Genomic DNA, 13351 nt, shown 5'->3' with positions numbered 1-13351 from the left:
ACGTGCTCAGCAAAAACAAAACTTATACTAAAAATGTGAAAAAGATCTATTTATACTAAGATAAAATTTCCTGACAAAATACCCCTGCAGAGGTTTGACAGCCGCGTAAACCTGACCGCGGCCGCACTCTTGTTTTCGCGGCCGCGTAATTGTGATCACGGTCCGCGTTTCGTCATATTTGGGACCGTGTTGAACCTTGTTTAGCAGACCGCCTAATTTTCACCGCGTTCGCGTGAGAACCTTCCGCGGCCGCGTAATTTTTGTGTGGACCGCTCTTAACATTTCTGCATAACTTGTGAACTCTCTGAACCTTAGCAACTGCGGCGGCCGCTATTTTCTAACGTGGTCCCAGTCCATGACTGTGCCCAAAAACCACCTATCTGATTCTCTATTTCGCGGTCCACGAATTAGTGACCGCGTCTGCTTGACCCTTTTGCGGCAGCACTTTTATGTTGCAGTCCGTGTTCAACAGCTCTTGGCCTAGTTTTGGTCTTTGTTCATGTTTTGACTCTTATATGAGTTGATCATGTCCACTTTGGCTCATTGTGAACAATCCCAGCAAGCAAGCATATTATGTTAGTTTTCGGAAATACCTTTATGCATTTTAAGCCCAAAACATAAGTAAAAAGAGAGCAAATAATGGTTAAATTCCCCACTTATCAAGTGGTCTTAAGAACCAAATTCTTGGTCTTGCGAGGTTCACCACACTGTCGATCTAGATGATCTTGATTAGGCTTTAATTCATATGTCTTCAATTTACTAATAAGGTCATCAAGAGACTTATGTTCAAGTTTCTTGCTTCAGTAATGGCATTGACCTTAGTGTCTCATGAGGGTAGTAGTATGCTCAATATTTGTATCACTATTTTGTTTCTTGGGATAACTTCTCCAAGATATATCAACTCATTGATGATCGACGTAAGCCTTGTATGTGTAACAACCCGGCCGGTCGTTTAGAGTATTGTAGCCCAGTTCCCCAATTTATTGCTTATTCTATATTCATTTATGGTTATGTGACTTATCAGGGTGGTTGGGTTGGTTCCGAGGATATTTCAAAATGAATTGGTACACTTAGTCTCAAGGTCAGAAGCCTAAGTTGAAAGAGTTGACCAAATGTTGACTTATGTATAAACAACTCCGGAATGGAGTTTTGATGGTTTCGATAGCTCCATATGGTAATTTTGGACTTAGGAGTGTGTCCGGATATTGATATGAAGGTTCGTAGGTCATTTTGGCTTGAATTGGAAAATATTGGAAAGTTAAAGGTTTGGAAGGTTGAGAAGTTTGACCTAGTGTTAACTTTATTGATACCGGGTTTAGATTTTGGTTTTAGGAGTTGGAGTAGGTCTGTTGTGTCATTTATGACTTTTTTGCAAAATTTGAGATCAATCGGAGTTGATTTGATAGGTTTCAATATCGATCGTAGAAGCTAGAAATCCATTAGTTTCAATAGGCTTGAATCGGGGTGCGATTCGTATTTTCGATGTTGTTTGATGTAAATGGTGGCTTCGACTCAGTCCGTATTGTGTTCTAGGATGTATTGTTATGTTTGGATGGGGTCCCGGGGGCCTCGGGTGTGATTCAGATTGAAATCAGATTGAATTTTGGACAAATGAAATATCTATTAGGTTCAGTTATGGTATAATCGCACCTACGTGGAGTTGGCCGGAGGTGCGGAGCCGCAAAAGCGGCCAGGAGGGCGCATATGAAAAATTGGGCTAGGCTGGGCGGTGGTCGTAGTTGCGAGGTTGTTTTCGCACTTGCGTGTTCGCAAGTGCGGGTAGGTAGTCGCAGAAGCGGATTTTAGACGGGGAGGCTATTGTCGTAGAAGCGAAGAGTGCTCTATAGGTGCGGTCCCGCAGAAGCAGACCATGGACCGTAGAAGCGGGATTTGGCCGCAAAAGTGGATGGTCGGGAAAGTTAATGAAATTTCGCAAAAGCGAAGGAAAATTCGGCAAAAGCAGAGGCGTAAGTGCGATGTGTCCGCAGGTGCGAGATGCCTGGGCAGAATGATATAATCAAGGGTTTGAGTCTTTTCTTCATTTTTGGACTTGTGGAACTCGGCTAAGGGCTATTTTTGAGAGGGATTTCACTCTAATTCAGAGGTAAGAAACTTTTGATCATTTTTATCCGATAATGTTGAATACCCATTGATTTTCCCACCAAGATTATGTGTTTTTGAGGTGAAATTTGGGGGATTTTGGACTAGGTTATGGAGAGTATGATTTGGAGAATTGAGGGTTGATTTGTAGTTGGAATTGAATGATTTTGGTATGGTTGGACTCGTTATTAAATGAGTGTTCGGATCTTGTGAATTTTGTCGAAGGCGTGGGCTCGGGGTTGACCTTTTGAATTTGGTTAAAGAACTTAGCTTTATTGTATAGGATCAATTCATTTGGCTTGTATTGATTGTATTAAGTTGTTTGTGACTAGATTCGAGTAGTTTGGAGGTGATTCACGAGGCAAGGGTTTGTTGGAGCATTAAGTTGTCCACTTTGAAGTAAGTACCACTTCTTAATTTGGAACTGGGGGTATAATCCCTAAAAATGTGTTACGTGGGTTATTTTGAGGTGACAAACATACTAGGTGACGGGCGTGTGAGAGTGCACCATGGTAATCATAATTCGGGTGGATTCTTATACTGTGCTGATATCAAGTCTTATTTTATCCATATAATTTCTACGTGTTAGAGTAATTGACCTGCGATTCATGTTAGAAATTATTGCTTAGGCTATGTGCTTATTCTGTTGGGACCCGCTGAGGTTATTTATACTATTGAGTTATTTGCTTAAAAGACAATTGTGTACTCAATCTTATTTATTCATTTGCATATCACATCCTAGTCTCTATTATCATTCACTGTTACATCCTGTTATCATTGTGTAGGCTGAGTAGTATGAGACTTGTGAGCCCCTGAGACTAGAGAGATTGATGACTGAGTTGGGCTTGAGAACTGGATTGTGATCCACGGCTTGTTTATTATTGTGGATCGGGTTGCACGTTGTAGCAGGCCTTATAGGCTTTATATTAGTACTTGGGCAAGATCCACCCCTCCGGAGTCTGACATACCAGCAGTGAGCGCATGCACAATGATTTGTATACACTTTCTTTGGCGAGGGGTACTGATGCCAGACACCCGTACAGTACTGAGTGATTGTGTATGATGAGTGGGAATTGGAGATAGACAGATTGAGTACTCTGAGAGTGTGAGTACCTGGGATTATCACTGTGATACATTACATTTGACATGCATATTTGACATGTAGGCATAGAGACTTAACATTCCTCATGATAGTTGTTCTTGGCATATTTTTATCATTATTGGGCTTAAAATTGTTGAACTTGAAAGCATGCCTAAATTTCTGTATTATGAACGAGATGAATATGGATGTCTCTCTGAGTTATTACAGTCATTTTCTTTGTTATATATGTGTTGTAATTATTTTGGTTATGACTGTATCTTTTTGAGCTTGTCACTGCTTTCAGCCGAAGGTTAGTCCTGTTACTTATTGAGTACATTAGGTCGAGCATACTCATACTACACTCTGCACTTTGTGTGCATATCCAGGTACATCTGGACGCGGTGACTACTAGAGTGGTGCTAGTACCTATTTGGAGACTTTGAGGTAGCTACTATGACGCTTGCAGACCTTGACTCTCTCTCCTTTCATTTTTTTTCCAGTACTGTTCTATTTTATCAGATAGTTGTGCTAGGGTATCAGACTATGCTGACACTTAGTGGCTCATGTGCTTGGTGACACCAGAAATTTGGGATGGTTGTAGTTGAGTTACAATTGTTTTTATCAGTTATCTATGAGATTTTTCTGCTGTTGGGCTTATTGAATCATGTTTTAAATTCCAATGCATAGTTTTTATGTAATTGCTGGCTTGCCTAGTAATGTGTTAGGCACCATCACGGTAGGTTAAGATTTTGGGTCGTGACAGTACGCATCTCCAGAATTGTTTCCCCCTCTTTCATCTTAAATAATTCATATTGCCTAGTTAACATGTCAATCTTTGACAGTTTAACTTGAGAGGTACCTTCATGTGCACACTGTAAGGCATCCTATAACGCTTTTTATCGCTGCATGTTGAGATTCTATCGTATTAATCTGGGCCAATACAACAGATCATAATCTTCTTGGCTTTAGTATTCTTTTGGACACTTTTGGCATTTTCTTCAGAATAATTTTATCTAGACTTTGGTTCAATGGTGATATATTTGTCATAAACCAATATGAGAATCTTTGGTCCTTTTTCAATAATATCCCAAAGCTCCAGGTCCTCTCTTTCCACAAAAATCAGGCATCCCTTCCTTCCACCAACCATAGTATTTTCCATTAAACAATGATGGTCTAACAGTTGATTGTCCTTCTCGAGCATCCGGCAGTGCAATCGTTGCAGATCCTTTCAAGGTGTTAACCTCTTATGAAAGAACCTACTATGATACCAATTATTATTTGAGAGTTGAACCAGACACAAAAAGGGGGGTTAAATTGTATCTTACCGATTTTGGAAATTCTAAAGAACCTGGTTCTTTGAACTACGCAGATAGACACAAACAAAACTAATTGCGGAGATTAAATGACATAGAGATTTTTAGGTGAAAAACCACCATGTTCAAGGGAGTAAAAACAATGACCTAACCCAGTAGGATTTCCGCAAACTTCACTAAACTTCAATGAGTATTTTTTATATAACAACTGTATAACCAAGGACTAACTCTAGCACCCTAACCCGTACAATCGACTCAATTGTAGCTACCCTTTTCCAAACTAATTCTAGTCTAGGAAGCTAACAAAAACTCAAAGTTTCGGACTTGCCTATGATTACACTTCTTAAAAGTAAATAGGTTAAAATTTAGACCACTTGACTCAACCTAAGCAACTAAAGAACAAAGAGCTTCTTCTTTAGGAACATGTTCTTTAGTTGAGAAAATTGAGTCTTCAAGAGTATCTTCTTGCCTTGATTGCTATTTCCAAGAGTAGTTCTATGTAATTTCTTTAAATAGCATTCCCTTTGAATTGCGGCAAAAAGTCTCTTTTTATATTTGCAAAGTTGGCCGAAATTCTTCTTCAATTAATGCTCCAAAACCTAGAATATTTCGGTTAAGGAAAACCTCTCCTATTTTGATATGGTTTCCTTATATGTTTTCAACTCTTCAACCTTTTCTTTCTATGCAAGTTTTTCCTTATTTACTAATTTCCTTTTGACCATGGACTCCTCTAATTAATGGCATTCCTTGTAGAGTACAGACATAACTTCTTGGGGAAAACAAATTGAACATGTATTCTGATATCCCGCATCTGATCAGCACTCCCTTTTTGGTTTTCTACAAACCTGGTTGATTTGTCATTTGCATCTCATTGCACACCAGTTTAGTAGGGCATTATCCTGAAACGTAAAACCTGGTTCATCCACATAATTAATCCTGATTTGTTAATCATCAAAACATAACGCATGATCAACTCAACAATGACCCAATTACTTTTAATAGCTCACTACAAATGTAATGACTAACATGTCATTTTGAGCTCTAGCATGTTGTTTGGCATTTTGAGACCTTAATAAGCTTCACTTAATGTATTAATTTTCGAGAAGTTCGGAGTTGATTTGGAAGAATAATTTTCAATCCGAGAGCTTTAAGTTGGACGAGTTAACCAAGGTTTGACTTTTGAGTAAATGACCTCGAGATTGGGATTTGAAGGTTCCTATAGGTTCATAAGGTGATTTTGGACTTGGGAGTATGTTCGGGTTAAGTATCGGATGGTCCAGGAGCGTTTCAATGCTTATTGAAAGTTAGCATTTTGAAGGTTTTAGAATTTCCTAAGTTTGATTTGAAGTGGACTTTGGTGTTATCGATGTCCATTTGGGATTTTGAACCTTGTAATAGGTTTGTATTGTGATTTTTGACTAGTACATCAAATTTGGTCTCATTTCGGAATGTTTAAGTGTGATACGAATGTGTTCGTCAAAGTTTGAAGGTTTGGAAGTTAAAAGAAGGATTTTGATCGTCGATTCATGGTTTTGATGTTTTTTATGATGTTTCGATCCTTTGGATAATTTTGTATAAGGTATTGGAACTTGTTGGTATGATTGGACGGGGACCCGAGGGCCTCGGGTTCGTTTCAGGATGGTTTCACACAAAATTTGGGTGTTTTGCAATTGCTGGTGCTAGTTTCTGGTGTTGTTCTTCGCGAACGCGATGGAGTGAACGCGTTCGCGAAGAAGGATTTGAGCTGGAGGTCATTTGTTCTTCGTGTTCGCGATTGGAGAGTCGCATCGAGAAGGTTTGGGACAGGGGTACTACGCATTTGCGATGGCCAATTCACATTCGAAAAAGAGAAGCTGGGCCTGGAGACTTGGACTTCGCATTCGCGAAGGCGTGGACGCGTTCGCGATGGGGCAACCCGGTTAAGCATCGCGTTCGAGATCCTTGTCTCACGAGGTAAATGATTTCTACATATTGTGAGTTAAATACATGAGTTATATACGGATTTTAACAAGAAAAATGGTAGAAATTATGGGATTTTGGAAAAAAACCTACAAATGGTATTTTTTTATTTTGACCACGAAATTGGACATGGAATTAGGGATAAATTATATATTTGAGTTTGTGGTATTATAGGTAGTATTTATCTTCGAGAATTTTCGAAATCCGGGTTCGTGGGCCCGGAGGTTGACTTTGTTGAATTTTCTAGCAGACTAGAGAACTGTTATAAACTGTTAAATCGAGTCTTTGAGTGTATTTTGATTGGTTTGCATGTTTTTTGATTAGTTTTGGATCATTTGGATTTGGTTTGAGGAGTTAGAGGGGCGTTGCGGTTATGCAAAACATCCCTCACAAAGGACAAATATGCCAAACATCCCTTCTCAACCATCTATTGAGCCTTCAAGTATGAAATCACTCTACTGGGAAAATAATCCAGGGAACCTCTCCACTCAACCCTAGTAAATCCCGGCATCGCCAACGTCACAGTCTTAGCGTGATAATCTAGAATAGCATGATACGGTGACAATCAATCTATGCCTAAAATCACATCAAAATCAACCATGATAAGCAGTAAAAGATCAACTATCATCTCTAATCTCCCAATAGTCACCACACACGACCGATATACACGATCCACAATAATAGAACCACCTATCAGTGGTAGATACATGAACATGTGCAACTAAGGAATCATGGGCCATGTCCAAATCAAGAAAAGTATGATGATACATATGAATAAATGGAACTAGGGTCAAATAATACGGAAGCATCCCTGTGGCACACTGAAAAAATACCTGTGATCACAACATCGGAAGCAACTACCTCTGGCCTGGCAGGGAAAGCAAAGCACATAGCCTGATCACCACCTGATTGACCTCTCCCTCTAAGGCAACCTCGAACTGCCTGAGTGCCACCTCGAGTTGGCTAAGCGGGTGATGAAGCAACTGGTGCAGGGGTCATAGACTGGCCTCCCTACTGCACTAGACCTCTGTAGTAATGGTGGCAATACTTGGAAATACTTCCTCATGTGGCCCAACTCTCCGCAATCATAACAACCCTAAAAACTAGAATAACCACTAGAAGAACCCAGTACTGACGAACCCTGGACTGATGGAGCAAGGGATGAACTCTGAACTGGGAGGGCACTGAAAGATTACAGACTCGAATGAGAACTGTATGAACCATGATTAGTTGATGCACCACGATAAACTGGACGAGCAATCTTAATGGGCCTGTAAGGATGACCTCTGTTGTGATGTGATTAACCTCCAAATTAGGTAACACTAAAACCACCAAATACGTAGGACTTCTTTCCCTCCCGTTCCTCGTGCTCAAGCATGTGAACCGACTCCAAGCGCCTAGCAATCTCGACCACCTGGTCAAACCTAGCATTTATCTCGGCCTCTCAAGCCAAACTGTAATATAGGCCATAGTTGAGGCCATCAATGAACCTCGTGATCTTCTCTCTCTCTCTCTCTCTCTCTCTCTCTCTCTCTCTCTCTCTCTATGGGAACTAACCATATAGCATGACAGGCCAAATATGCGAATCTCATCTCATACTAGGTCAAAGTCATATGTCCCTGGCGAGCTGCTCAAAATCTCAACACAACTCCTCCTTACGAGTCTATGGGAAAATCTTCTCTAAAAAGAGAATGGAGAACTCATGCCATAAAAGTGGCGCTGCGCCAACTGGCCTGCTCAACTCATAGGCATTCCACCATCTGTAGGTTGCCCCTATCAACTGAAAAGTGGTAAATGCAACTCCTAGTCTAAAATATACCCATTGTGCGAAGAATCAGCTAACACCGGTCTAGGAAATCTTGGGCATTTTCTAACTCCTCGTCGCTGAACTCTGGAGGCTTAAGCCTCCCAAACCACTCCAATCTCTTCTGCTCCTCATTACTCATAGGTGGTCCAACCTCGGGTCAAGCAGCAATAATCGATTGGGCAGGTAGTATCCCCGATGTCTAGAGTCCCTGAGCTTCCTACTCTAAAGTACGGGCGGCGGGAGTCTAGGCACCTCCCCTGGCCTGTGAAGTGTCTAGTGCAGCTGGAACTGAGACTACCTAAGCCAGGATCGTGCACTCATTCAATATCTGGGCTAAGGCCTCCTAAAGGCATGGGATCCCAATGGGCACAGTTGGTGCCTGAACTGATCCCACCTGCTCAATTACATCTGGTATCTGCTCCTCATCTGGAGCAACTGGTGGCTCCATAGGTGCTGCTCTAGCTGTAGTACGAGCCATACCTCGGCCTCAACTGCAGCCTCGGACTCTCACGGCCCTAGCTGGTAGTATAGGTGGCTGTCCGCCTGATCCGGTTGCACGGGTCCTCACTATCTGTGGGAGAATGGAAGATTCAAGTTTTAACCTTTAGAATTAACAAATTTGCATGATAAAAATGCAAGAAAGTGAAGTCTCCTAATAGTTTGGTAGCGTCTCGAAGGTAAGCACAGATGTCTCTGTACCGATCCACAAGACTCTAATAAACTTACATGTGACTCGTGAGACCTAAGCAACTTAGTGCTGTGATGCCAACTTGTCACGACCCAAAATACACAAGTCGTAATGGCACCTAAACCGACCTTCTAGGCAAGCCAACAGTTATATAATATCAATGAAAATGTAATAGCATGATCTAATAACTCAGCAACGGAAGAATATTATAACAATATCTAAGAATAAAGCCAAAATACTACTACAACCAATCCCAAAATTTGGTGTCAACGAGTACCTGAGCACTACTGAATAACAAGGTAAAAGCAAAATCCTCTAATACAACTGTCTGAATATAAGAACAGTAAAGATAAAGATACCAGGAAGAGAACTGCAAGGACTGCGGGACGATATAGCAGCTACCTTGTAGTCTCCCAAAAAGCTGGCACAACTCAAGCCTAAAAATCACCTCAGTCGGATGTACCTGGATCTGCACACGAAGTGCAGAGTGTAGTATGAGTACAACTGACCCAATGTACTCATTTAGTAACACCACTAACCTTGGGTTGAAAGCAGTGATGAGCTCATAACTACAATCCATTGCCAATACCAATAACCGATAATAGTTCAGAATATAAAGGATAAACCGTATAAATATTAGCTCATTAATATCAAGCACATATGTGAAATAATGTGCCTGCGCCCACTACTAGCATGTTAGACTCCGGAGGGGCGAATCTTGCCCAAGCGCTAATTATAATCATTTAGACCAATAATAAGTCCTAGCACAAGCATCGCCCCAAAACAATAAGACTTAGCCTAACGTGGGCCTGACATAAGCATTACCTCAAAATCAGTACCAAACTGCCTCTAAGGCCCAAAGTCAATCATTTACCGTTCAATTCTTAGATAAACACAACTCAAATACTCAGTTTAACAATTTTACCCTTAAGTTGTATCAACAACATGTGAGGAATCAAATAAGAAGTATTGAGACAGAGATATCATACAGGGATATAGTATCATGACTGAGAACATGTGTGCAAATAAGGTATATAATGTAGAAACAACACTAATAGTCTATCTAGTCTTAAATAGTTAGCACATAGCCTAGACATGATGTCTAACATGATTCACAGTTCAAACAATAAAACAAATAGAGGGAACGCGGGGGTAACATGATATGATAGCAAAACAAGCCTGGTAATAGCCTAAAGGCCTCAAAAACCATGAGCACACCGGTGCACACACACGTCCGTCACCTAGCGCGTACGTCACCCCAATTTATTTCATACAACGTAGTTCTAAAGGTTGAATACCCACAAACCCGAGTTTAAAAGTGTTACTTGCCTCAAAGCGCACAACTCAATGCTCCAACAAACCCTTTCCACATGAATCGGCCTCCAAGCGACTCGAATCTAGCCAAAGCAACCTAATTCCATCAATAATAGCTATAGGAAACAATTCTAAAAGATAAAGCTGTATTTAATCAAAATCAAAGAGTAAACCCTGGGACCACACCTCGGAACCCAACAAAATTAATAAAATCCGAACACCCATTCAATTACGAGTCCAACCATACTAAATTCATCCAAATCTAACCACAAATCGACCCTTAAATCCCCAAATCTCGCTCTCCAATTTATACTCCAAGAATTCCCAAATTTCATCTCAAACACACATAATCCAAGTGTAAAATTCGATGGGTAAACAATAAGTATCAATAAAAGGGATGAATCCCCACTTATCTCTTCAACTATAGTGAAAACTCTCTCAAAAATCGCCCTTAGCCGAGCTCCTTAAGTCCAAAAATGAGAGAAACCACGAACCCTTTGTTTAAATCCTTCTGCCCAGGCATTATGGCAAATGCGATCCAATTTTCCGCTTCAATGGTCAAAGGGTCCGCACCTGCTGAACTCACTTAATACCCAACCAAGTGCACCTATGGCCCCTCGTGCGCACCTACGGGGCCGCTTCTACGGTCTTGGCTTCGTTCCTACGTGTCTGTACCTGCAGAGAAACTCCGCTTCTGCAACTCCAGCCTCTCTTTCCCCTAATCCGCTTCTGCGCCCAGCTGCACGCACCTGCGAGCTTGTCACGACCCAAACCCAACTCCGGTCGTGATGGCGCCTCTCGTGAAGACAAGGCCAGTCAACCAACCCTATTTGCCTTTTTAAAAAAAATGATAACATGGATAAACAATTTTAAAGATGATTCAATAATATTACTTGGCAGAAGTACAACCAAACACGGCCCAAACCGGGGTGTCACAAGTCACGAGCATCTAGAGGAGTCTAAATACAACTACAAGGCCAGTAATATAAAGAATAGAATTTAGAATCAAAGGAAGAAATCCGGTGCCGCGAACGCTGGCGGTCACCTTACTCAGCTACGATAGCAAAAACTTCAACTAGCTCAAAACCCGTTGCCGGGTGAACAAATACCTGCATCTGCACGCGAGGTGCAGGGAGTAAAGTGAGTACTCCAACTCAGTGAGTAATAAAAGTAAATAATAACTGAGCCGCAAGAAATCACGTAAAGCAACCAACATGCTGTATAGAAGCCGGGTACAATTTTCTGAGAAAAATAGTGAAATCTGTGAAATCTTTAGAAATACCTTGGCTCAGTTCAAATCTCTTTTGAAAATGATCTTTTCAATAATTACGAAAACAATTTCAGAACAGTTAGTGCTGATAAGCACAGAAAATCCGCCCCTCGGGCAAAAATACCACAGTATAACAGGAAAAAAAGGGCAAATAAGTATGCAAGATGAGCATATAAAAGTTCGCCCCTCGGGCAATATCTCAAACTGTACCAGCCCCTCGGGCTCCCTCTCTCAGATCACTCTCAGAACAGTATCATATAGTAACCGCGGCGTGCAGCCCGATCCACATATCGCTGCGGCGTGCAGCCCGATCCATAGCTCGCTGCGGCGTGCAGCCCCATCCATATGGGTACCCGCGCTCACTGTGGGGGTGCAGACTCCGGAGGGGCTCCTAGAGCCCAAACGCTATATCACTGCGGCGTGCAGTCCGATCCAATATATATATATATATACCGCTGCGGCGTGCAACCCGATCCATATAAGTATCGCTGCGGCATGCAGCTTGATCCATATATAACTCTCACATCCAGGCCCTCGGCCTCATATCACTCAGTGTATCCTCACATTTGGCCCTCGGCCACATTCAGTCAGAATATCATCACAAGCCCCTCAGGTATTAGTAAAACAGTAGTTCTCAGCCCAAATTTTTATTCAAAAATATCATTTAAGACTCAACTCTGAGTAAAAGTGGCTGAGTTGTAAAATGGTGGAGAAAATAGTATGACTGAGTTCAAGTAATAAGTCAAAACAGTGAGGAAACAGTAAAAATAATCCCCGAAGGATACAAATAGTTGGCACGAAGCCCAAATATGGCGATCAGCCCAAACAACAGTGATAACAAATAAATTCCAGTCAAATACGCGGTAAATTCATCATTCGGGACGGACCAAGTCACAATCCCCAGCGGTGCTCTACCCCACGCCCACTATCCGGCGTGCAAGTCACCTCAATATAGCACTACAACGTGCAATCCGGGGTTTCAAACCCTCAGGATATCATTTACAATCATTACTCACCTCGAACCGGCGAAATCTCTAGCTCGCGACGCCTTTGCTCCTCAAATCAGCCTCTACGCGCGTCGAATCTATCCAAAATCAGAGCGAATACATCACAATAGGCTAAGGGAACATAACCCAATCGAAAAGACTCGAAAAATATCGAAAATCACGAAATTTGCAAAACCCGAGCCCTGGGCCCACTTCTCGAAAAATCAGAAAATTAACATCACCGGATTCCTTATCTCGCCACGAGTTCATACATACCAAGAACTCTCAAATCCGAGCTCAAATGACCCATTAAATCCCAATTTGAAATATCAAAAACTCAAGCCCTAGTTCATCAATTTTAGGCTTAATTTCCATGAATTTCTAGGTAAATTTCACATATTAATCATGTCTTTAACTCATAAAACTTACCTCCAGTCAATCCCAGTCGAAACCCTCTTCAATTGCTCCCAAAAAGCTCTCAAGATGTTCAACAATGGAGGAAAATAACTTAGGCTCGCGGATGAAATATCATTAAAACCCATTCTGCCCAGACCTCATTTCCGCTTCTGCGATTCCCTTACCGCTTCTGCGGTGGCCGCTTCTGCGGTACATCTCCCGCTTCTGCGGAATTAACAAAAATGCCCAGGACCGCTTCTGCGGTCGAATCCCGCTTCTGCGGACCCCGCTTATGCGGTCACTCATCCGCTCCTGCGGAACTCCTCTCAAGCATGCGGACCGCTTCTGCGGTCATATGTCCGCACCTGCGCATACCGCACCTGCGGAAATAATCCGCTTCTGCGGAAATCCTTCAATTGCCAACTTTCGCACCTGCG

The sequence above is a fragment of the Nicotiana attenuata genome, chromosome 11, assembly GCF_001879085.1.
Source record: "Nicotiana attenuata strain UT chromosome 11, NIATTr2, whole genome shotgun sequence".
Taxonomy (NCBI): domain Eukaryota; kingdom Viridiplantae; phylum Streptophyta; class Magnoliopsida; order Solanales; family Solanaceae; genus Nicotiana; species Nicotiana attenuata.
This window is presented reverse-complemented; position numbering follows the sequence as displayed.